Source organism: Poeciliopsis prolifica, unplaced genomic scaffold (genome assembly GCF_027474105.1).
Source record: "Poeciliopsis prolifica strain line A6 unplaced genomic scaffold, Auburn_PproV2 SCAFFOLD005, whole genome shotgun sequence".
Lineage (NCBI taxonomy): Eukaryota > Metazoa > Chordata > Actinopteri > Cyprinodontiformes > Poeciliidae > Poeciliopsis > Poeciliopsis prolifica.
This window is the reverse complement of record NW_026562380.1, coordinates 16,806,616-16,833,311: the sequence shown is the minus strand read 5'-3', so window position 1 is coordinate 16,833,311 and position 26,696 is coordinate 16,806,616. Positions and strand designations below refer to the sequence as shown.

The window sequence follows — 26,696 nt, the reverse complement described above, 5'->3', positions numbered from 1 at the left end:
TCCAAGACGAGGTCTCGCAAGTCCATCAGTTATGCTTGACTGATGGAATAATAGTATTTGAGAAGGATTTAGGCAGAGCCTGGATGCAGAGAAACAATTGAAAGAGCTTTCGGAGGAAAGCCATAGACTGAAAATACAAGGGGAGGGTCCTGTAGCTGATGAATGCCGGCTGGCGAAGCAGCATGCAGGATATTATAGGGTTGTGCTCGAGTGATTGCTGAGTGATTGATGAGGGAAAAACTCGGGCATGGGAGGAGTATGGACTAGCCATGGAGAAAGACTTCCAAGACGAGGTCTCGCAAGTCCATCAGTTATGCTTGACTGATGGAATAATAGTATTTGAGAAGGATTTAGGCAGAGCCTGGATGCAGAGAAACAATTGAAAGAGCTTTCGGGAAAGCCATAGACTGAAAATACAAGGGGAGGGTCCTGTAGCTGATGAATGCCGGCTGGCGAAGAAGCATGCAGGATATTATAGGGTTGTGCTCGAGTGATTGCTGAGGGAAAAACTCGGGCATGGGAGGAGTATGGACTAGCCATGGAGAAAGACTTCCACATGGCTTCAAGGTAATTCTGGTCCACCATCCGGCATCTCGGGAGGGGGATGCAGTGCAGCACAAACACTGTCTTATAGTGGGGATAGTGTGCTGCCTACCTCAACTGGATGTTGTGGGACAGTGGCCAGAGTACTTCAAAGTAAATAGAGAAAAATAAAGTTTAATCAAATGAACAAAGTCTTTCACTGTATAAGCTCTTTAAAGTAAATTATAAAACTTGTCAAACATCAATATTACAAACCTATGGAAATACACAATATTACCTTGGTGTGTTGTGATTTTGATTTTTCATTTGAATTTAAAAAATATTAAAAGTTCATAAAGTGACTGCAGCAAGAGTTTTTTTTATCATTATGTAATACATTTATTTAAGGCAAAACAAAACATCTGACTTTATTTAGTCCATCAGAGCCTCTAGGTCAGGGGTGTCAAACTCAAATACACAGTGGGCCAAAACTTTAAATTGAACAAAGTCGCGGGTCAAGGTTGAACAAATGAATCTTTTAATATGGACCCAAACAAGTTCTAAAATAACAATAAATATTGAACAAGCAAAGCTTATCTAACTTAAAAGTGCAGGTGTGCAAAATTGAGTTGCTAATAATAATAAAACATATTATATTAAATAAAATATATTTAATATATGCAATAAAATATTAAATATATTAAATAAAATTTAAATAAACATTTAATGCCTCCTTTCTGACGTAAATGTCTAATATTAATTTGAAATTGCCTCGCGGGCCAAATATAATTACACTGCGGGCCAAATTTGGCCCGCGGGCCAGAGTTTGACACCTATGCTCTAGGTTCTCAGTTGCCGAGTGACGCTGCAAGTTAGCTGAGAAATTACCGCAGCTGCTGCGCTATGTACCGTAATATGGATAATATTCCCCAAATTGGACAAGAACCGAACAAAATCACATATTAACCTGTTATGGAGAGCAACTAATAAATCACGCAAAGCCTCGTGAGGGCCAGAAATAACGTGAATAAATCCAGAAAAAATATTATTCCATCAAGCTAGCAAGTACGCTATCAGAGCCACGACGAAATATTCCGCAGCAAACTTTTAAAATCAACCACCTTTGTCAACGAACATTACATTTAACAACTGCAAACAGTTATGATAATATTGTACTGAAATTTTTTTTTTAAATACTATATTTTATGGAAAGATCACAAACACGTCTTACCTTGACCGAAGCAGACTCGGAAGCAGAAAGTTCCAGAAAGTTCCGGCAGCTCGGGAATACGTGTCAGCCAATCAGAAATTGACATTTACAGCGTGAATGACGTAAGCTCCTGCTGTCCAGTCAGCTTTGCAAAATAACAAATTTAAAAGATGCAACACAATAACAATTTTAAACATAGCTGTCAGAATCTGCACCTTACGTCACAGGCATAGATACAGGATGTTACATGTCAACAAATCAGAGACTGACATTTTCCAGCGTGTATGGCATATGCTTCTGCTGACCACCGAGCTTCATAAAAAAAATAAAAATAAAATAATATAGTATTTTAAGAGACAGAAACTACAAATGACTTATTTAAACATAGAGAAACTTATGTTTAAAGCTTCTTATATTTAATCTACATTACAGACATAGACACAAGATATTACATAAAGAAGAAATCAGATATTGACATTTTCCAGCATTTGTCATATACTCTTCTTCTAACCTGAGAGAATAAATAGCAAAAACGCTTGTCTTAAGAAAAGGCTAATGTTAATTAAGCATCATTAGCCTTGATTCCTAAGTCAGTGCATTTGTGGGGGTGGGGGGAATGAGATGCTAATGTCTGTGCTAATGTCTGTGCTGATGTCTGTGCTTACCTAATTACCATATTTAAAGTAAAAGGCTGATGCTAATGCTCTGCCTAGCCCCAACCTGAGTGAAAAATATAATGTAAGATAATCTTATTGCACTGGCTATGGCAGTGCGCTAATGGAGGGCAGAGAAATGCTAAAATTTGTGCTAATGTTAACCTAAGTGAAAAAGATAATGTAGGATAATCTTCTTGCACTAGTGGAGGGCAGTGAAATGCTCATGTTTGTGCTAATGCTAATGCTCTGCCTTGTGCAGCAAGGCAGAGCCCTAACCTGAGTAAAAAAGATCATGCAAGATAATCTTATTGAACTGCCTATGGCAGTGCACGAGTGGAGTGCAGTAAAATGCTAATGTTTGTGCTAAAGTTAATGCACTGTCTTGCGCAGCAAGACAGTGCCCTAACCTGAGAGAAAATAATAATGCAGAATAATTTTAGCACTAATGGAGGGCGGAGAAATGCTAAAATGTGTGCTAATGTTAACCTGAGTGAAAAAGATAATGTAGGATAATCTTATTGTACTGCCTATGGCAGTACAATAAGATTTGATGTTTTTTCGCTTTTTACTTTTTTATCGTAACTCCGAATCCCACCAAAAGTAATAGCTCCAATGCCGGGAACGAGCCGCACGTTTTGATACCACTTTTTATGGGTGGGCTCGCAGCGGTACGAGCCGCATTAACGGTAGCGGAAGAAGAAGTTATAATAATAATAATAAAGAAGCGTTCTATTGGGTGTAGATTAATAGGTGCCTGCCATGCAATGCATGGAGGCAGTTACTGACTTGCTTTGCAAGTCAGTAACTGCTCTCCTTATGCATTGCTAGGCAGGCCCCAATAATAATAAAGAAGCGTTCTATTGGGTGTAGATTAATAGGTGCCTGCCATGCAATGCATGGAGGCAGTGACTGACTTGCTTCGCAAGTCAGTCACTGCTCTCCTCATGCATTGCTAGGCAGGCCCCAATAAAGAGATATTCTATTGGGTGTAGAATAATAGGTGCCTGCCATGCAATGCATGGAGGCAGTTACTGACTTGCTTCGCAAGTCCCATATGCATTGCTATGGGCAGGGCCCCAATAATAATAATAAAGAGGCGTTCTATTGGGTGTAGATTAATAGGTGCCTGCCATGCAATGCATGGAGGCAGTTACTGACTTGCTTCGCAAGTCAGTAACTGCTCTCCTTATGCATTGCTATGGGCAGGGCCCCAACTAGAAAATTCCTGAAGAAATTTAACCGGGGCCCTGCTTTCGGAGGAAAACCATAGACTGAAAATACAACTAGACACGTCTCTGCAAAAAACAACCTAATCTAAAAATGAATCAGAGGCCCTGAGAGCTGAGCTTAAAAAGCAGACGGATTTTGTGAGAAATAGGGATAACACGATTACTGCTCTTAAGATCGCATTGGATGTAAAGGAAAAGCAAATCGATGTTCAGAAGGAGGAGCTTAAGAGACAACGCAGGCTTGCACAAGAGATAGAACTGGAGGCGAAAAGAAATCGCCAGAATGAAGAAGCATCAATGAAGCGGCTAAAGCACAAAGATGATGAAAATTTGAGCCTACGAAAGGAAATCACGTCACTAAACAAGGCTGTGTTTGAGTTTGAGAGGAAGTTGGCAAAAAATTTGAGATACCACATCCTCCAGGACAAATATCAAAAAAGTATGGCAGAAAATGCATTTCTGCTGAAAACTAACCAAGCACTGGAAACTACTAGAGCAAATCTTGATAGAGAAATTGCTGAAACCCAGACACTCCTCCAAAAGTCCCAGCAAGTGAATATGCTTCTTAAGAATCGAATGGAGAAGGTCAAGATAAAGCTGACTGATTCGATTAAGCGCGGCAAGGAAAATAAGATCAAATTTGATAAAGACCTGCTGCGTAGAAAGGTGGATTATATGAAAATGAGGAGGCAGAGAGAAGATGCTCTGACAAAAAACAGAAGAGCCACAGAAGCACTACACTGTAATGAACGTAAAATTGGATTACAGACTGATATAATTCGCGAACAGGAATGTAGGATTATAGAACTATGCAAGGAAGTTCTGAGACTCCATGGGAATGCGCAGAAATTTAAAATGGTTCAAGAAACCTATTCTAAGGTGGAAAAGTTAGGGCTTGATGATGAAACAGGAGATCTTATAATTCTCCCAGAGGACAACGACGACTGGAAAAAGAAAAAACTCAGACTGCTTCGCTCTGAGAACCAGAGATTGTCCGAACTCCTGGAAAGGAGAGAGGCAGAAATTAGGTATCTCAAGCGTGAGCAGAAGAAACTGAAGAGTATGGTGCACAATCTCAGGTTTCAGCTTGACCAGCTGCCGGAAAATACATTGGATACAGTGCAGGAGAGTCAGAAAAACGTTAGAGACTCAAAAGACAGATACAAGCCCAAGAAGCAGAGATAAGTGTGTGTGTATCAAAAATAAAAATGCAAGAAATGAACAACAAAAAGTTGAGAAATAAGCTGACAGAAATCACATTTATAAAGAAAGATATACTTCCGCCGATTCCGTCAAACAACATCAAACTGAAATCTGAGGACACAGACGTAAAGACTACGATAAAACCCCGAAACATCGTTTATCTACCGCCGCTTCAAATCAGTTCATATGGAAAGGGAAAAAAGTAAGAGGATGTGGTTATTTATGCTTGACTGAAGGAATGATAATATTTGAGAAGGATGTAGGTAGAGCCTGGATGCAGAAAAACAATTGAAAGAGCTTTCGGAGGAAAGCCATAGGAAAGCCAAAATACAAGGGGAGGGTCCTGCAGCTGATAAATGCCGCTGGCGAAGCAGCATGCAGGATATTATAGGGTTGTGCTCGAGTGATTGCTGAGTGATTGCTGAGGGAAAAACTCGGGCATGGGAGGAGTATGGACTAGCCATGGAGAAAGACTTCCAAGACGAGGTCTCGCAAGTCCATCAGTTATGCTTGACTGATGGAATAATAGTATTTGAGAAGGATTTAGGCAGAGCCTGGATGCAGAGAAACAATTGAAAGAGCTTTCGGAGGAAAGCCATAGACTGAAAATACAAGGGGAGGGTCCTGCAGCTGATGAATGCCGGCTGGCGAAGCAGCATGCAGGATATTATAGGGTTGTGCTCGAGTGATTGCTGAGTGATTGCTGAGGGAAAAACTCGGGCATGGGAGGAGTATGGACTAGCCATGGAGAAAGACTTCCAAGACGAGGTCTCGCAAGTCCATCAGTTATGCTTGACTGATGGAATAATAGTATTTGAGAAGGATTTAGGCAGAGCCTGGATGCAGAGAAACAATTGAAAGAGCTTTCGGAGGAAAGCCATAGACTGAAAATACAAGGGGAGGGTCCTGTAGCTGATGAATGCCGGCTGGCGAAGAAGCATGCAGGATATTATAGGGTTGTGCTCGAGTGATTGCTGAGGGAAAAACTCGGGCATGGGAGGAGTATGGACTAGCCATGGAGAAAGACTTCCACATGGCTTCAAGGTAATTCTGGTCCACCATCCGGCATCTCGGGAGGGGGATGCAGTGCAGCACAAACACTGTCTTATAGTGGGGATAGTGTGCTGCCGCCCTCAACTCGGGATGTTGTGGGACAGTGGCCAGAGTACTTCAAAGACCTCCTCAATCCCACCAGCAAATTTAGATACATTTGCTACATTTTATGGACCAAACCTCAAGGTGGTTTCCTCTCTCTCTTCTTGGCAGCCTCCAAGGATAATTTTGTGTGGAAAACCCTGCAAAAACAGACTAAAACTGGGAGGAAAAATGGTTAATTCCACAAAACCAAACAAATTCTCACCAGGTGGAGGGAGTCCAACAGGACAAAAGTGAGTTCAACATTTGTCCTGCTTGTGAAGTGAAAATAAGATAATCACTAGGGGGCTGCAGCAGTAAAAAGTGCAGCGTGACTGAGGAGAGATTAAACAAGGAGAGCTTTAATTGAATGACGCAAACGGTGAAGAATAAAAAAGTTGTTGCGCAAAAAATTTAGGCTTATTTTAAGGGTAAAGGCTACTCTAACTGGATTAGAAAAATAAGGAAAACTAGCCCTATTTAAAATCATTTTTATTTCAAATTTTATTTTCAAATTCAACAGAATATACGTATAGTAACTAATTTTCTTTTCTACCTTCTTTTCTACCTCCTCCCAATATTTACAGCAACTACTCTGACAGAGAACCGATAAGTGTTTCAAGATCAGCCACTTTCGTGTTCACAAAGCTCAAACAAACTTTCATGTCCATGTACAAAACCTGTTCATGAAGCCTCTTCTACGGAAGTAGTAAGTACTTAAAAGATGAAAAGATTCACAAAGTATTCAAGAATCTCTTATGTCGACAACAAAATCCACAAGCATTCACCATAATTCACAAATCTGTACAATAAATAAGTACATATAAAATCCACTGCAACAATGATCAAGAAAAACGATCCACGCTGTTGTATTTACGAAAGAAAACGGTCAGATAAAGTGACATTAAAAATGACAAGAGATTTTAACGTTTTCTCCAAAGAGAATTTGAAGTCATAATTTCAGGGTTAAGATGCACAGTGTTTACAAAGTAATCATATCCCTTCAACTGTTCCATATTGTTACATTGCAACCACAAATATATTTTATCCAAATCTCATATGAAAGACCCATGACTTAGAACCCTTATAATAAGTGAGATTGTTTGATTCAGTCTTCATAAGACACCGGGGAACACCCTACCCCCTACCTTTGTTCAAAAAGGAGGACCGGGGGGTATGATGCCTCCCTGGCAAGGTCTATTTTGGGGTCAGAGAGGACTGGCCGTCAATAGTCAAAGTCGGATTAAAGAAGAGCAGTGTTATTTTTGCCCTGGTCATAGAAAACTGGACCAGCTCTTCACCCTCAGCAGGGTCCTGGAGGGTGCATGGGAGTTTTCCCAACCAGTCTTTATGTGTTTTGTGCACTTGGAGAAGGAGTTTCACTTTTTTCCTTCAGGGAGCGAGGGGTGGGTTCTCCGGTAGTGTAGGGTACCTGGTCCTTTCATACAGGCTGTTAGGTCCCTATATGACTGCTTTTCATAGTCTAGTGTGCATTTCCAGCAGAGTGAGGCTCGTTTCCTTGGTGGAGTCCAGCTCTAAGCAGAAATGAGCCTTACTTACTACTAGTAATGCAGAGCACGTTTCTGTAAGGTCACGCAGAAACCTTACAGCCCGTATCAAAAGACTTTGACACCATACTCCCAGAGAACCCCCGCCCCCACCCACAAGTTACCCAGAGGGACCCTGTGAATTGCCTTCTCACAGTCCACAAAACACATAAAAATATGACAGATTTTTTTGCAAATAAACTGAAGTCTGTAATGTTAAGTATATACCTGCAAAAAAAACAAGTTCTCTCCACTGTTTTTCTATAGTTGTTGTTGTAATGTGATAAAATATGGAAAACTTAAAGGAATATTACTCCTTTTGCAAGCCACTGTAGATGCAACTTATACTGAAGCCAACACACAGTATACAGGATTGTGGTAGCTGTAGTAAGTCTGCAAGACACCCGATTGAACACAGTATTCTGGATGGGAGATGTAAATGTGATCAAGGAGAGTACGTTTTTCTGTGGTTGGATCAGAGATAAGGTGCATAAACCCTTTTGCTCTAAAACAGTCATTTATGGCTTTTTTCCCAGGAGGAATAAGGTCCTCATTAAAGTCTCCTAACACGACAATTGGCTGAATAGCCATTGAATTCAGGCCATGCAAGAGGTTTTCCAGATTTCTTAAAAATGTTCCAAGATCATAACTTGGTGGCCTGTAAACTGTCGAGATGAGGGCTTCAATTGGGGTATTCACTTTCACAACGTTAAATTCAAGATCTGTAACCTCGTTAAAGAATCGTTGTTCCTGCGGTTGGAGAAAACTCCGGCAGTAAGTTGACACTCCCCCGCTCTCTTTCGTAGCAATGTCGACTCTGTTCGAGTAGGAGACATGTCTGTTCCGTTAAAAGAAAGAATATCCCTCCATTTCGCAAGAAGCTGGAACAGAAGATCCAAACAAATGAGTCTCCGTAAGGCATAAGATATCTGCCAACATAAGTTCATGATGTTGTTTCATGTCCTCAGAATGACAGACAAGACCTTCGACATTGTGATGGACAATTTTTAAAGTTGTACCCTGATTACCTGACTGAAAATGCAATAGTGGTCTGCTCTGCAAAAACGATACTGTTCTCATTGATTCCATAGCTGCTCTGATATTCTCATCAGCGTAAATCTTCCTTTCATCAAAATCAATGATTTTAAGTCCTTCCAGGGAAGTTGTGCGACTCAGTGCCACATATGCCATACCAGGTTCAAAAATACGCTTAAAGGAAATCACCGCAGACTTCATAGTCATCCCTTGGACTTTGTGTGCCGTACATCCAAAGGCTAACCTAATTGGAAATTGCCGTCGTACCACTCACTTTACGCTACTCTGTTCCTCAAATCTGTCAATTTAAACAAAGCTGTCTGGTTTACCCTGAATCTTTTTTGTGTGTCCAGCTACGGTATTATCCAATTTAAGTCCAATTAACTTAACACTAGTCTTTCCATCTTTGGTACTAGTTATAATATCAGCAATGGTGCCAAATGTTCCATTCACAAGACCGTCCTCTACATCCAAGTTTCTTATAATCATGACTCTAAAACCCAAACCAGCCTGTATGTTGTTAGGCAAGTCTCGCTTGTTGCCCGCTATGCAACAGCCCAGGTTAATCATGTTTCCTGTCTTTGTAACTCTTTTGTAGTCCTCTGCCTGGATATCAACTGTTACTGCACCTAAAGAGGCCACAACTGCTGCATTATGGGTGTCCACCAGTTTGTTTGTTGCAAAAATGTGTAGGACATCCATTGGACACTCTTTGGGATCAGTAACAGCTTGAATCAAAAGAGTCTTGTCATCGTCACTGAGCAAATCCGCTTTACCTTTAACTCTAATCCGGTTCAGGAGCTCTGCAAATGGTCTGTCATCTTTCTGCCGCATGATTTTGGTCAGGCTGATCATCTCGAAATTTTCATTCCAGATATTAAGCATGCCATCCTCGGCGACACAAAGAGGTTTTGCTCGTCCAAGGGGAGGAAGTTGGAAAAAGTCCCCAACAGCCAGAACAGAGACCCCACCCATGAACCTGTTATTCCCCTTTATTTGTTGAAATCTCCAGTCAACATATGCAAGCAGGTCTTTGGAGACCATGGAGATTTCATCAATGATTAAGATTTCCACACTAGAAAGAACTGCCATCACTTCATCCAATGAATTTCCAAGACCCTTGTATGGTGGTTTTAAACTTTTGGGTAGTTTCAAGATGGAATGTAAAGTCTTCCCCGACATATTGTATGCTGCAGTACCAGTAAAAGCTGTGAGGAGCACAGTGGGCTTGGACATGTCACCTATATCAAGAAGTCTAGGAAGCTGGCGCAAGAGCTTGGTTGCTTCCTGGTAAACACATTTTATTACATGAGATTTACCACAGCCAGCTCCTCCCATCAAGAAATAAAAGAATGGTTCTGGATTGTCACCCCAGACGCGCTTCAGACACCAATGGCGAATGGCGTAAAACACGGACGCTTGAGTCTCATTTAAACTCCTGTACATTTTTCTGATGAAATCAGCGCTCAATTTTGGAGCTTCGATTTTTGGCATGTCTCCAATATTTACATCAATTTCATAATCTGGAATAGGATCTTGTTCTTCGTCTTCTTCCATCGGTGGTCGCTCACCAACGCATTCTAAACGGTCTAACTCAACCTCTGGTGCAAAAGTGTTCCAAGCGTTACGAACTGGTCCTTGCTTTTTTAGTTCTTCCATAATCTTGTCAATTTTTTTACCTTGCCCTTCATACCTTTTGCGGTTGAAATCCACATACCATTTAACCTGATACCTACCACAGAAACCGTTGTTGTAAAACGCTTCGTAGGTTGTGTGTTCCTCATTTTTGAGGTCCTCGTCTCTTCTGTGTGGACAATATAACTTTAGAAGCCGTCTGTAAAATTTTTCGGGTGTTTTTTTCTCAGAGAACGAGTAAATCTGATAACTGCTGGTTTGCCCATACTTCTTTTCTGAATGTATCCTGCATCATTAAGTAGGGGAATTGCATTTGGCCCTTCAATTTGATTGCCATATAGAACGCGGTATTCTGACGCAAATTTAGCCAGGCACATGTTTTCGAATTCTAACGTTTCTGGTCTGTTGACATATTTTTCCGGCAATCCTGCCATCCACACATTCTCCTCATCTGGGGACATGTTCATTAGTTTACTCATCGGAAGGCTCATTTTCACACTGTCTTCATCTGTTTGAAGAAAAAGAACACTACGCGAGGACTTTTTCAGAGGTAGGCTACAAGTGCGCGCAACCGATTCTTGAGCACTAACCTCTCTCTGTTTTGAATAAGCCTGCATAATCTTTTTCATCTCATCGCGTTCGCTAACATTGGTCGTCTTTAAATCATCAACAACAGATTTGAGGAACTGCGCCATTTCATGCTCTGGCTTTGCTATGTACGACATCATGTACTCAATGCAGCTATACTCGTCAAGCACATACTGAATGTCCATATTTGCATTCCACGCACGCAAGAGATCAGAGTTGTACCCATTCACCCAACTATCTTTAGGATCACGTTTCATCATTACCACCATTCCAGAAGTGAGAGCATCAACGTGGCCAATGTACTCTTCTTTGGTCATGTTACAAGCCTGGCGTAACTCTGACAAATTACTGAAAGATGATTTTTCATCCTTCAGTAAATCCCTAATTGGTTTCAATTTCTTCTTAGCCTCTCTTTGTAGGTTTGAGACAAATGGTGATTTGGATTTATTAGACTTTCTCCTACCTTTTTTCTTAATTTGTTTTGGTTTTTCCTCATCATTTTCCAGATCAAAGTCAATTACTGGGACGGTAATTCTGGTGCGGTCCGTTGGTAGTTTGGGGAATCCAAATTGGCATTCTACATTACCTTTTTTGCATGATTTTGAGTGATTTTTGCTGTGCATTTGAACTTCTGTTACAATTTTGTGGATCTCTGGATCTCTGATTTCATCAGGCAACTGACAGGATATGTATTCATCAATGAACTTTATAACTTCATCGCAACATGCGGGATCTTCCATTTCAGGTGCATCCTTAATCCATATCACAGCATGTATATGCGGTGAACCCCTTGCCTGAAATTCCACACGATAAAAGTAATCCTCAACTGGTCCAATTGGCTGTGCAGGGGAAAGAATGAGGTCTCTAAACAGTGCGTCGACTCTCTTTTCAAACATGCGAATGACAGTTACAGGGTTACTCCTAAGAATGTCACACTTTGCATTCCAGTCAAGCTGAGAAAAACTTACCTCCTCTCCTTGTTGAGCTTTGATTGCCTCAATGACTTCTGGCCATCTCATTTCAGCAGCAGAGAACGTGCAAAAGAAAGTGGGCTTTCCAAGTTGCCTCACCATGGCGTGCAACTCACGTAATCCTTTTTCCCAATAAGCAGGAGTTCCTCTTAAAGGCTGCATGAAACGGGTGGCCTCTTTATTTTAATCGATTCCTCATGTATCAGTTTTTCCAACTCCTCTTTGTCCTGTAGCATTTTGCTGGAAATATTTTTCCCTTGTTTGGTGCTTGGTTTCCCTTTTCTTGTCTGAATGGACATACTATCATTGGCCATTTGAGTTTCTGTAACAAACTGAGCAAAGAAAAGATAACTCTGGTCTTTTGCAAACCGAGTATCTATTGAGAACAGCCGTACATTGAAATACCTACTTGGTGAAAGTCCAACACGGCGGGATTCATCTAACGTGTTTACTCCAGTTGGGAAATGTACAGGATAAGCCTTGGCTTCAAGTCTCGGAACACTGAAGAAGGAGATGGGCTTATTCCCCTGGGCAGGCGCAATGCTGAAAATTCCTTCTCCATATGACAATACTTCCTGTGCAATGTCAGGAGGCTGCATGCAGGTGTCCAAGATCAGACCAGGTCGAAGTGCCTGATGCTCTGCCATCAGGTTGCTGATCTGCTGCTGCATCCATTTCAGCCTCCTCTGCTTGTTTCTCCGAGTCCTCAACTGGCTCATCCTCTTGGAAACCCTGAAATGTTGCACTTTCATTTATACTTACATCTTTGTAATCCGGATGAGTCTCCTTAAGCTTTCTCAGTGCAGCTAAGACATTTTTCATGTTGACCGTGTAAAAGTACTGGTAACCTTTGTACTTGGTTTTCCTCTTCAGCTTCACCTGTAAAAGCTGGGCTTCCTCATGGCCTCGGAAGACTGTTTACAACTGTTTTCCATGTCAGAAGGAACACAGACAACTGCTCCATGTATTGCCCTTTGCTGTCCCTTGGGCAAAGAAACAATTTTTGCAAAAGGTAGAATTTTTGCAATTAATTGCCTTTCAAGTACATTCAATTCTACAAGCTCTATGGGAACAGGAGCTAAGTGAAGGTTATTTGCAGCAGCAATGGATGGCATCTTTCCTCTACTTAGATGGCTGTCACATGTGTAGCAGATCCACTCCCCCATCATCTCTTTTGGTACAGAACATGGAATCGGGCATGCAGATCCACACACATGAACATACGTACCTGTCAGACAATCAGCTACTACACGCATATTCTTGGTATATTTATCTCGTTTACATTGCTTTACTTGATTCGGGAAAAGAGCTCTGTGACACACGGTGCAAACATATGTTGGTCCGTTATGTATGTTCTTATAAAAGTTTTGTATTGCAGCTTTCATTTTGTCACTCATCAAAGGGCGTGGAGTTTCAAAGTGAAAGCCTACATTTCTTCTGTACTTCCTTCTGATTCGTAAAGCATGCTGCAGTGTCAAATTTGTGGAATGTACTTCTCTTGATAGTGTCCCTCTTCTGTTGGCAGCACGTTTTTTATTATGTTTTACCCGATAACCAGGTTCACCATGATACTTCCCCTTCATATATTCACGCATATTTTTTTTGTGTTGGCTTCTGAAGACCGGATCATCTCTGAATCGATTCCTCATGTATAATTTTTGTCTGCTTCTAAAGACCGGATCATCTCTGAATCGATTCCTGACGTATGATTTTTGTCTGCTTCTAAAGACCGGATCATCTCTGAATCTTTTTCTAATGTATGATTTTTTTCTGCTTCTAAGGGTCATCTCTGAAACGTTTACTCGTATACTCAGCCATGTGGGCTTTATGACTTGCTCTGAAGTTGTGGATAAAGTTGAATCTGTACTTAATGTAATTTATTCGTTGCTTCCGGAAAGATTCATCAGTCCTATATCTATCTTTTAAATTATCCTTCCTCTCCGCCTGATGAAGAATGTATGTTTGTTTTAAGGCCTGTAGCTTTTTTTTCCTAAATGTAGGAGATTTGAGATATCTTTCTTTTTCAGATGAACTTTGTTTCATTTTACTTACTACATTCTGTCCCTGTTGTGTTTTGACCCTGTTCTTAATTTTTCTTCTAATGGCTTTTGGAACTTTTGACATATTTGGAATTGTTGGAACTGTTTCCCCTAATACATTTGCAACTTCCCTAAGCCAAAAATGCATTTCCTCTTCAGAGGTGCTGTCTGGTTTCAAAACAGGTGGACTTACTTTTTTGGCTTCAGGTGAAATGTTCTGAAAGGCCAAATTCTCAGAATGGTCCTCATTCTCCCTGACAAAACCTACTGGCACAAACTCATAGGTGGCATTGGGGCCGCGGTTTCTAAAGAGCTTCAGCAGATGGTTGACCGTGTCAGACAGGTTGCAGAAAGTCATCATTACTGCAGTTCCACTGCGGTGGGGCAGGCCTTCTGAATTTCTTGAGTGTGAGTCAAAAACTCCAAACCGACCACTTCTGTCCCTGAAAACTGCAATGCACTCTGGAGTCACCAAAAGAAAAGCATGGGTGACATTTTCCATTAGACATTCCAGTTGCAAGGCAAGAGGCAAACCAAATTGTTGAGATCCTTGACGGCTCCCGCTATGAGCCAAAACATGACCTACCCTTAAACCAGTTGTGTGTACTGCATAGATGTTCCCATCTGTCAGCACATGGTCAGGCATCTCTTCAAACGTCAAGTGATTATCACGAAACGTTCCATCGCTGATCAGTTGCTGTTTAACGCCGACATAAAGTTGGTCTCCTTTTTCAATCACTCTGTAAAGCAACACTGTATCAAACTGCAACCCCTCATTGTGGTACGCCAAAAATGTGAGTGCCATGCATGTGCACTGGTGATTACGGGAAAATGCAGCATACCTCTTGTCGGCCTGGGAATGTGTAGCACTTACCAACAGGACAGGTGGACCACGGATCCCGGGTTCCAGAGCAGCAGCCTGTTAACAGAAATAAATAAATAAATAAATAATATTAATACAAATATTCACCTGATGACTAACTATCACTAATTAGGCCTATTGTAAACATATTTTGTAATTCAGTAATGAATTATTCTGGTGATAAATAGATTAAGGGAATGAAAAATTAGACAAAATAACAATGGTAAATACTGTCATCACAGCAGTATTGGATGGGCTTTGATAATAAATCAAAGCACAAATATGTACGGCTGTTCATATTTGTGCATCTGAAATTCACTTTTCTGTACTTTAGAAATTAATCTTTAAAAATATTAGTTCACGTTTTTTAGCAAATCTTTACGAATATAATTTTTCAATTATGTTCAATTTAATAAAAATAAAAAGGCACAAATAAAAAAGCAGCACACCCACAAAGTCAAAAACTTGAAAACACATTTTCTAAACTCACAATACACAGAACCACGTATACTAACTTTCTCCACAACACATTGCACCCATTTGTTGTAACCTTGATGGTAGTTAGGAGTTACCTCGCAGCTCCCATCCCGGACATGGTCCTCCAGTGGCACGCAAGAGGACTCGGGGGGCACGTCCATCGGGGGGACCGGTCTCCGTGCCTGGCGACGAGCTGGCGTGGCGGTCTCTCTCGGCGCTCCCTCCATCTATAAATCAACAGAAGCTATTAACTTGGTGCAAAGTTAACTTATACATTTCATTATCTTAAAGTCTGTGATATATATTCTGAAACAGTGTCACACCTGCTGCTCCACCGGAATCAGCTGGGAGGGATCAGAAATTGGACGACGCCTCGGACTCGTCTTCTAATTAAAAAATAGAAGAAATTATATAATTGTTAAAACCAACTGTGGCATATCAAATTCAAATGATTAGTTTTTAAAAAAATAAAATACCTTCTTCCTCATCGGAGGACATGTAGGTAACGGAGCGTCACGGCCAGACGCAGGAACGATCCGGTCCATCTCATCCAGCAACGTTGGGCTGAACCACACCGGATTCGGGGGGATGGAAGAATCCAGCAGGTCTCCCTGTAAAATAACAAAAATAGTTTAAAATAGATTCATTTCTACTCTGACAACACATGTTTTGCTTTGAGGTTAAGAAAATTATACCTGTTGGTCAACCACCCTCCCAGTGGCGTGTGGACAGCCATCACCAACCTGGACACCGCGCGATGTCTGTAAACAAAGAAAAAGTATTTTCAGTAACAGCAGACCCTCAGTACATGTATAGTAACTTTGAACAAACTTTTATTTTACCTTTGTATTTCCTCATCAGAAAACATATTAATGCTACAGTTAGGGCCAGAAATATTTGGACAGTGACACAGGTTTTGTTATTTTAGCTGTTGACAAAAATATGTTCAGAAATACAATTTATATATAATATGGGCTGAAAGTGCACACTCCCAGCTGCAATATGAGAGTTTCCACATCCAAATCGGAGAAGGGTTTAGGAATCATAGCTCTGTAATGCAGAGCCTCCTCTTTTTCAAGGGACCAAACGTAATTGGACAATGGACTCTAAAGGCTGCAAGTAACTCAAAAGGCCTTTCCCTCGTTAACCTGTAATCAAGTAAGTAGTTAAAGGTCTGGGGTTGTTTCCAGGTGTGTGGTTTTGCATTTGGAAGCTGTTGCTGTGTCCAGACAACATGCGGTCAAAGGAGCTCTCAATTGAGGTGAAGCAGAACATCCTGAGGCTGAAAAAAAAAAAAATCCATCACAGAGATAGCAGACATGCTTGGAGTAGCAAAATCAACAGTCGGGTACATTCTGAGGAAAAAGGAATTGACTGGTGAGCTTGGGAACTCAAAAAGGCCTGGGCGTCCACCAAAGACAACAGTGGTGGATGATCGCCGCATACTTCCTTTGGTGAAGAAGGACCCGTTCACAACATCAACTGAGGTCCAGAACACTCTCAGAGAAGTAGGTGTATCTGTCTCTAAGTCAACAGTAAAGAGAAGACTCCATGAAAGCAAATACAAAGGGTTCACATGTAGATGCAAACCATTCATCAATTCCAAAAATAGACAGGCCAGAGTTAAATTTGCCCAAAAACACCTCAAGAAGCCAGCCCAGTTCTGGAAAAGTATTCTATGGACAGATGAGACAAAGATCAACCTGTACCAGAATGATGGGAAGAAAAAAGTTTGGAGAAGAAAGGGAACGGCACATGATCCAAGGCACACCACATCCTCTGTAAAACATGGTGGAGGCAACGTGATGGCATGGGCATGCATGGCTTTCAATGGCACTGGGTCACTTGTGTTTATTGATGACATAACAGCAGACAAGAGTAGCCGGATGAATTCTGAAGTGTACCGGGATATACTGTCAGCCCAGATTCAGCCAAATGCTGCAAAGTTGATCGGACGGCGCTTCACAGTACAGATGGACAATGACCCCAAGCATACAGCCAAAGCTACCCAGGAGTTCATGAGAGCAAAAAGGTGGAATATTCTGCAATGGCCATGTCAATCACCAGATCTTAACCCAATTGAGCATGCATTTCACTTGCTCAAATCCAGACTTCAGACGGAAAGACCCACTAACAAGCAAGACCTGAAGGCTGCGGCTGTAAAGGCCTGGCAAAGCATTAAGAAGGAGGAAACCCAGCGTTTGGTGATGTCCATGGGTTCCAGACTTAAGGCAGTGATTGCCTCCAAAGGATTCACAACAAAATATTAAGAAAAACTTTTTTGTTTGGGTTATGTTTATATGTCCAATTACTTTTGAGCTCCTAAAATGTGGAGTGTTTGTAAAAAATGTGTACAATTCCTACATTTTCTATCAGATATTTTTGTTCAACCCTTTAAATTAAACGTTACAATCTGCACTTGAATTCTGTTGTAGCGGTTTCATTTCAAATCCAATGCAGTGGCATGCAGAGCCCAACTCACAAATATTGTGTTACTGTCCAAATATTTCTGGCCCTAACTGTATATATATATATATATATATATATATATATATATGTGTGTGTGTGTATGTGTGTGTATATATATATATACAGATATATATTTAGAAATAAAAAAACAGACAGAAAGACAAACTCTAATTTACTCCTATTTGATTCTTTCTTTTTCCTCTGTCTGAGCCTCTCTGCGGTGCGTCTGACCTCTGACCTCAACTCAAACCTATCTTACCATGGCCGAGATGATGTCCCTCCCCCCTCACCAGCTAATGACAGTGATAAAGAAGACAAAGAAGAGATCTGCTGATCCTAATTTTCTGACACCAGGAACTGTCATTGAGCAACTACTACATGGAGTCCTGCTGGACATTTGGTCTGAAACTACATTCCTGGGTTTGGGTGCAACTGAACTCTTACAACCTCCGCTGGTCTTCTCCCTGACATCAGCCTGGAAAAGGAAGGATAATGTGCTTCAGAGACAACAAACTGAACTGTTTGACCCTTGTTTCATTTGTGGACAGCATGGACATTGAGTGAGGGACAGTCTGGGCAACTCAAAGATCCAATACAGAACCAGTTGTGGACAGCATGGACATTGAGTGAGGGACAGTCTGGGCAACTCAAAGATACAATACAGAACCAGTTGGACTGACAGGAAACTGCAGAGAGAGAGGAGGAGAGGACCAGGCTGCAGCGACGCCAGCAGCAGGAGGAGGAGGGAGAAGTGAACTCATCCAAGATAAGTGTTATACACATACACAACTGTTATACACTGCTACTGCAATGAAGACTTGCTTGCTTTATAACCCTGTTCACATATTATCTAGCCAGAAAATAAAGTCTTAACGGCTTTCATGTTCAATGATAGACAAATTCTCTCAGTTTGTCCCTTTTAACTCTGAGTCCTAAACAGCAGGGCCACTGCTAAGGATCCTCTTAGGGTCCATGAGCCACAGATTGGGAAACCGTGAAGGGAAAACTGCAATCGCTGAAAGATCAGCAAAGAAGTAATGGAAATTATGCCACTAAATTACACCAGCTAAAAATGATCAAAGATTCTAAGCTAATAATTATTTACAAAAGTTTTCTTTTTCTTTTTTTTTAGGACTATCTTGATAATAAATGCTAGAGTGGATTTAAAATCAAATATCTCTGAATATTGAAATAAATAAATAAGAAATAAATGAAATAATATAAATTGCAGTTAAATCGAACAGTTATGAATCTACATTTTATTGAAATAGGTGAAGTGTTTAAGCAGCAGGACATTCAGTTGTGGCTGGTTTCCAACATGTCTGAGATAGCTCTTAAAATGTATGCATTACTTAAAAGGAGATTCTGACAGCTAAAGATAAATATTAACACATTGAAATGTTGTTGACAAATAAAAGAAAATTCTTGAAGCTTCGGAAAATTGTATAACCATTTGAGCAAATGAAAACAATGAAAGCAGACTATAAATTTGTGGCTAAAAATCTGATTAATTTTCATGTTTTTGTTTGTGTCACATTACGTTGATGGAAATGAGTGTGATTATGGGAACAAACAGATTGCACTCAAGAACTGAGTAACTGATCAAATTATTATTTAAATCATAAAAATTACATTCTCAAATGGTCTGAAATGCAAGGTTAAATTAAATTTTCATATTTGATCAAGCTAGTTACTCCAAATTGATGTTTGTGAATGAACATAATATTTTCTAGATAACGCCTAAAACCATTAATCCAAATTTGATTGATTGATGATCATTAAATTCATAAAGAAATATTGAATTAGAGGATTTGAGATTTTGGCCTAATTTCAGAATGGTAATTTTCATGTAAAAGGGTAATAACATTGTTCTGCAGCAGAACCAACTCTGGGTTGTGCTTTCTGTCAGGAGTAAAACAAAAGTGCTTCGCCTTGATGAATTTGATAACATCCATATGTAAGATCTTTAACAAAATGCCTCTTTGCTAACAGCTATCCTTCAAGCAATATAACTGTCAGCTAAAACTAGCAGGGTGCAAAATGAATGATGAGGACATTTTTCAAGTCAATAACAAACCAGTTCTCCCAAAGTCTTTATCTAAAGCAGCCGCAATTGTGGCACATGGGCAATGCCATGTGTCAACAGGGGGAATGGTGGGGATAATACAACAATATTTCACAACATATGGACTAAATTTCTAACACAAGGCCAAAAAGAGGAAGTTTCCCAAACCCTTCTTATCCATTTCAAACAATGCAAACAAATATTGTTTGGAAATTATTGATTCTCTTTCTAAATGGGTTGAAATAGTTCTAGCAAAGCATCCAGATGCTTTGACAGTAGCTAAAGCTATATGTAAAACTATTATTCCAATACCACAAACCATTTATACTTAAAATTAGATTAAAGAAAATGTATGGAACACCGTGGTTAAAATGTTTAGATTTGGTAAAGTTGTACATGAGAATTACACCCACACAAGAAGGATTAACACCATTTGAAATAATTCATGGCAGACCATACAGATTACCTATATTTTCACCAAATTTGCAACATGCAGATGAGGAGCAAACACTGGCAGATTACATGATCAGGACTCTGAAACAGAAGGAGGTGTCAAATGCAAATTTACTGCCCTCTGACTCTCCTCTCCCGCAGGAAACCACTCCCACCAAGCCAGGAGACTGGGTGTTTATCAAAGTCATAAAGAGGAAGAGCTGGGCCAGCCCGCGGTGGGAGGGACCATTCCAAGTGCTGATAACAACTCCAACTGCTGTAAAGATTGCTGAACGACCCAACTGGATTCATCTCAGTCACTGTAAGTTGCAGAGAGTGTTGGAAGCCTAGGTGGGAGCAGGTGGGAGTCCACCTTCACAGGGGTTAGGCTTTTTAGGGTCACTCGTCTCAACGGTGGTGAAGAAATCATCAACCCCCTGTTCTATAGAGTCCTAGGTACATTCTAACATCTCTGTAATCTGAGCAGCAATGGGATTCTCATACGCCAGGTGGAATCTCTGCTGCGCTGTGACTGCAGCATGTTTTTTGTTCTGGAGTGGAAGCTGCCTCAGCCTCCACAAGATAAGGAGAGAAGCACAAACACTCTTCCCCCAGTCTCATCCACATGACTACAGCACTAACCTGTGGTGGCAACTAATGAACAGGACTGCTCATGAGGTGAACGAGGTGAACCCCTATGTGTGTGCACAGCTGCCCTACGCCACACACAACTGAGGCCTTTGATCAGGAGCTGCCGCTAAAGGACTTTTTGGAGCTATGAACTGTTCACTTGCTGCTGATGTTCTTCCATTTCCACAAACTGTGATGAAAATACCAGAGACCATTTCCTTGGCAGGAGCCAAACCAGGATCTCTCAGGAGCTGCATTTATAACAATGGACCTACAACACTAGGAATGCTCCCATGGAACCTGTGTAACACAGTTTACACCTTCTGCGAGACAACACCGGAATTCGTCGCCTGCAGAGGTCAGGAGCCAACCTCAGGATGCAGCATCTGGAACGACAATCCAGACTGTCACAATTTGCTTCAGGAAAGGAGGTTCGACGTTCGACATCACTCAGCAGACAAGAGGACGACAGGAGACAGCTCGTTGCAGCGCCATAGTGCCAGGAGACTATGGTCAACGGGTGATGGCTGACTGGTACTTCCTGTGCGGACATGGAACTTACATGTTTTTGAAAACCGTGTTGTGTTGGCTTTTCTCACAACCTCTCAAGGAAGCGCCTGCAAGATCATAGGTTCAACATGAGATGAAAGAGGAACTGGTGGAACTATTCATGATGCCCTGCATGATTTGGAAGAGCTTAAGAACTATGTGGACAGTGCAACTCAGGGCTCACAAACTTTTGACTTTCTTTCTTGGCTGACCTCCAGACTCTGGTGGCAGCTTTTGGTTAACATTGGAACACCCATCTTGACTGGACTGATTCTATTCTGTCTGTTCACAACCTGCCTCATTTCATGTTTTCAAAGCATGCTGTTAAAGACATTTAACACTGCTCCGCTCAGCTATCAGTTGGTCAGGGTAACCTCTGACACAGATGAGGACTACATGTTGCTCCAGAAGAAAGAAGATGACTGGAAAATGAGTACATGAGGTGATGTCTTGTAAATTAATAAACAGATTAAATCATTTGCTTGATGACTCCTACACTGAAAATGTGAAAACAAATGGTGTTAGTGATGATAACTGCACTTGATTTTCTGCTGTTTGTTTGTTTTTGGGTTGTTGTTTTTTTTCTGTGTTCTTATTCTTACATTCAACATTATTATATTATTAACACCACATTATATGCATTTGGTTTTTAATGTTTCTTTTACATTTCTTTTTTTTCTATCCTTCTTATTTTATATATTATGCATTCTACAACTCTTGTATCACATGTGTAATTCATTCTTTTTCTTTTTATACTTTTTTTTTTTTGCATAATTATTACGTAAGAATTATAAACAGGGGGGAATGTTAGAATAATTATGTTTTGTTATAATTCTTACATTGGTAGTTATAATAGATTTAGTATTCACATCCCTGAGAAAAGCTCTCATACTTGTTAGACTTTGGAGCTGCAGCTGTGTACAGACCTTGAAGCTGCAGCCACTTGTATTTTCGGGATACTCCTATCTGCCTCCCTCCACATTCCTTTTCTACTATCTACTTTGTAATAAAAGAGAAAGCCCTAACAAAGGATCTTCAGAGCGCTCGGTGAACGGCTGGAAGCAGCGGTTTGCTGGGTTCTCCCCTTTTGCAAAAGCTTTCATAAAATTCACTTACGTTGCCTGTTTGTTCTTCTATTTAGATTCACAAATACCTATCACCTATGACCTCTTCTGTAGGCACTGAGTGTTCTGCCATGTTGTAGTCATAACCTTCAGGAATTGTAGTTCTAAAGAAGAGGTCAAGTGTCATGTCAGTGTGACACACAAGGAGAGACTTAATTATAAATGCTTGAAGAAGTTAGTTTTTCTGACAGGCCTGAGAGAAATATTTAAGGTTTTATTTTGAAATTTTCATTCAGCTTAATTTAAAGTTTCCACACAAATACTGTGTGTAACAATGGTGGCTTAAAATCAGTTATAAAAAGCCCAAACACAATGTAATTCTAAAGAGCAGCTCATTCCTCCTCAGTAGTAACTGACAGTTCCACCAATGCCGGGAACAAGCCGCACGTTTTGATACCACTTTTGTGGGTGAGCTCGCAGCGGTGCGACCCGCATTCCGGTCTACGGAAGAATAAGTTATAAGAATAATAATAAAGAGACATTCTATTGGGTGTAGATTAATAGGTGCCTGCCATGCAATGCATGGAGGCAGTGACTGACTTGCTTTGCAAGTCAGTCACTGCTCTCCTTATGCATTGCTAGGCAGGCCCCAATAATAATAAAGAGACATTCTATTGGGTGAAGATTAATAGGTGCCTGCCATGCAATGCATGGAGGCAGTGACTGACTTGCTTTGCAAGTCAGTCACTGCTCTCCTTATGCATTGCTAGGCAGGCCCCAATAATAATAATAAAGAGGCGTTCTATTGGGTGTAGATTAATAGGTGCCTGCCATGCAATGCATGGAGGCAGTGACTGACTTGCTTTGCAAGTCAGTCACTGCTCTCCTTATGCATTGCTATGGGCAGGCCCCAATAATAATAATAAAGAGACATTCTATTGGGTGTAGATTAATAGGTGCCTGCCATGCAATGCATGGAGGCAGTTACTGACTTGCTTTGCAAGTCAGTCACTGCTCTCCTTATGCATTGCTAGGCAGGCCCCAATAATAAAGAGGCGTTCTATTGGGTGTAGATTAATAGGTGCCTGCCATGCAATGCATGGAGGCAGTTACTGACTTGCTTTGCAAGTCAGTCACTGCTCTCCTTATGCATTGCTATGGGCAGGCCCCAATAAATAAAGAGACATTCTATTGGGTGTAGATTAATAGGTGCCTGCCATGCAATGCATGGAGGCAGTGACTGACTTGCTTCGCAAGTCAGTCACTGCTCTCCTTATGCATTGCTAGGCAGGCCCCAATAATAATAATAAAGAGGCGTTCTATTGGGTGTAGATTAATAGGTGCCTGCCATGCAATGCATGGAGGCAGTGACTGACTTGCTTAGCAAGTCAGTCACTGCTCTCCTTATGCATTGCTATGCGCAAGGCCCCAATAATAATAATAATAAAGAGACGTTTTATTGGGTGAAGATTAATAGGTGCCTGCCATGCAATGCATGGAGGCAGTAACTGACTTGCTTAGCAAGTCAGTCACTGCTCTCCTTATGCATTGCTAGGCAGGCCCCAATAATAAAGAGGCATTCTATTGGGTGTAGAATAATAGGTGCCTGCCATGCATTGCATGGAGGCAGTTACTGACTTGCTTTGCAAGTCAGTAACTGCTCTCCTTATGCATTGCTAGGCAGGCCCCAATAATAATAATAATAAAGAGACGTTCTATTGGGTGTAGAATAATAGGTGCCTGCCATGCATTGCATGGAGGCAGTTACTGACTTGCTTTGCAAGTCAGTAACTGCTCTCCTTATGCATTGCTAGGCAGGCCCCAATAATAATAATAAAGAGACATTCTATTGGGTGAAGATCAATAGGTGCCTGCCATGCAATGCATGGAGGCAGTGACTGACTTGCTTTGCAAGTCAGTCACTGCTCTCCTTATGCATTGCTAGGCAAGCCCCAATAATAAAGAGATATTCTATTGGGTGTAGAATAATTGGTGCCTGCCATGCAATGCATGGAGGCAGTGACTGACTTGCAAAGCAAGTCAGTAACTGCTCTCCTTATGCTTTGCTATGGGCAGGGCCCCAATAAAGAGAAATTCTATTAGGCTTCGCAAGTCAGTAACTGCTCTCCTTATGCATTGCTATGGGCAGGGCCCCAATAATAATAATAATAATAAAGAGGCGTTCTATTAGGTGAAGATTAATAGGTGCCTGCCATGCAATGCATGGAGGCAGTGACTGACTTGCTTCGCAAGGCCCCAATAATAATAAGGAGAGCAGTGACTGACTTGCGAAGCAAGTCAGTAACTGCCTCCATGCATTGCTATGGGCAGGGCCCCAATAAAGAGACATTCTATTGGGTGAAGATTAATAGGTGCCTGCCATGCAATGGCAGAATTAGTGGGCAGGGCCCCAATAATTCATTTAAAGAAAATAATTCATTTAAATATTGATTGGTTCCCACATAAAAACCCACATATAGCTTAAAAAGTATTTTGCTGCTTTTAAAACTGTTTGATAATTTAGGGCTGACGCACATTTAACCTTTATACGAGGTGGAAGTCAATCAATCAATCAAAGTTTCTGTTCTGAGTCTCAATTAGATTTTTTTTTTCTTTTTTTATACTTTTTACATAAAAAAAAAGCAACAGGAAGGAAGTGAAACTTGGTGAGAAAATTCTCCAGGTGAAGTTCTGTCTGACAATCTGCACTGCGCACCTACTTGGAAATCCAGTGACCTGACAGACGGCACCGCAGGAGCCCGCTCATCATTTCTCGGCATGTAGCAGCAACTACATATGTCGAAAAGTAATGAGCTGCTGCTGAATTTTCAAAATGTAAAAACCTCCAACATAGGTTTGAATTTTCTTGTTTGTTTTATTGTTGTTTTTTTTTTGCGTTAGATAAAGCAGAAGCTCAAACCGACAGAAATAAACTAGAAATTAATTGAAATGACACGTTTAAATTAATTTCACACTCACAAGCCTTAGCGCTGTCAATCCTCTTATGTACACGCTGCTAAATATGGGACATTCAGCATCTGTGGTCATGCTAACTAGCCTTTATTGTGGGGAGTTAGATGTAGCATAGCAGAGACGAAGGAGGGAAGGTGATAAACGGCGCTTATACTCTCTTGACTGACTGGTCAAATGATTTACATTTGCAATGGTTGTAACAAATACATACAAAAAAAAACCAAAACATTTTATAAAAGTTATTTTCTTCAGCTTCAGCTAAAAAGAGCAAAAGAGAAAATACCAACTCATGAAAATGTCTTATTTCATCACCTTTGACATTAGTTTAAATATTAAAGGTTATTTGTTACATACGCCACAGGCTCATTCTCTGCTCCTTACTCTTGCCGTCTCTACATAATAACACACCCACAGAATTAAACAAGTGCTCCAGGTGAGGCTCGAACTCACAACCTCGGCATTGCTCAAGGTGTACTGTCTTATAAGTACCGCCCGCTAACCGATTGCGCCACTGGAGCTCGCGAGATACTGAAGGAACATCTGTCGAGCAGAACTGTTCAAGTCCATTTCGGTTTAATTTTTTCTTGAAATAATAATAATAATTTTTTTATTGGTGCTGTAGTTCAAGTATGGTGTAATTTTTGGGGCCGCCATAACCGAGCGAGTTTTTGAAGATGCCGAATTTTAGTTGAAGAATCCAGGAGGAAAAAAAGACGCCGATGTGGGTGTGGTGGCTCCAGGGAGGCGCTAGGGGGTGCTAAAACTCCCCCTGGATCACACGAAGCACCCGAGAGAAATATTTCATTTCTTTTTTTGGATATTTTATAAGATTAAAATATGTTATAGACTAACAACAACAACAACAAAAAAAGACACTCAGAAAAACGCAACATTTTTTAATATTAAAATGTTTTCAAGGGGCGTGGCCTAGGTCTGACATGGAGTAGACGTGTATCGAGGGAGCTCCGACTCAACTTCAAAATTTTTTCACCCTAAATAATATTTTAAACTTCTGCTCAGCAAATTCATAGTATACCATAACCCGATTAACAAGATGACGAAGCCCAAAGGAAATAAGAAGGACAAAAGCTCGGGGGATGAGGCCGTGGACGACCGGACCAAGCTAGCAAGCTTCGAGGTGGCTAATGCTAACACGAGCCCCGCGCGCTCTCCGGGTGCATCCGCCACCAATGAAGACGTCCTAACTGCCATAAGCAAGCTTAGCAGCACGGTCGACACGAGGTTTGCTGAGCTCAATGGATCAATTTCCAGTCTCAAAACGGCGCTCGCCGATATTTGTGATCGTGTGACATCAACCGAGGCTGCAGTCGTGTCACAGGATAGACGGATCTCAGAGCTGGAGAAGAGGCACGATAGCCTCGCTGCTCAATGCTCTTTACAGCAAG

The 26,696-nt window shown here is 41.0% G+C and overlaps 1 long non-coding RNA gene, 1 other non-coding gene and 1 pseudogene across 2 annotated transcripts; 2 read left to right on the top strand and 1 right to left on the bottom strand.

The window, feature by feature from the left end:
- The first annotated feature begins 516 nt into the window (after nucleotides 1-516).
- On the top strand, nucleotides 517-5,143 carry LOC129359662 (centromere-associated protein E-like; annotated as a pseudogene).
- A 13,088-nt stretch (nucleotides 5,144-18,231) lies between these two features.
- Nucleotides 18,232-22,364, top strand: LOC129359847 (uncharacterized). Its single transcript, XR_008605952.1, has 2 exons — nucleotides 18,232-18,328; nucleotides 20,237-22,364. It is a non-coding gene; the product is annotated as an uncharacterized LOC129359847 (long non-coding RNA).
- A 3,351-nt stretch (nucleotides 22,365-25,715) lies between these two features.
- trnai-uau (transfer RNA isoleucine (anticodon UAU)) lies at nucleotides 25,716-25,808 on the bottom strand. Its single transcript is given in 2 exon segments — nucleotides 25,716-25,751; nucleotides 25,771-25,808. It is a non-coding gene; the product is annotated as a tRNA-Ile (tRNA).
- Between the last annotated feature and the right edge of the window lie 888 nt (nucleotides 25,809-26,696).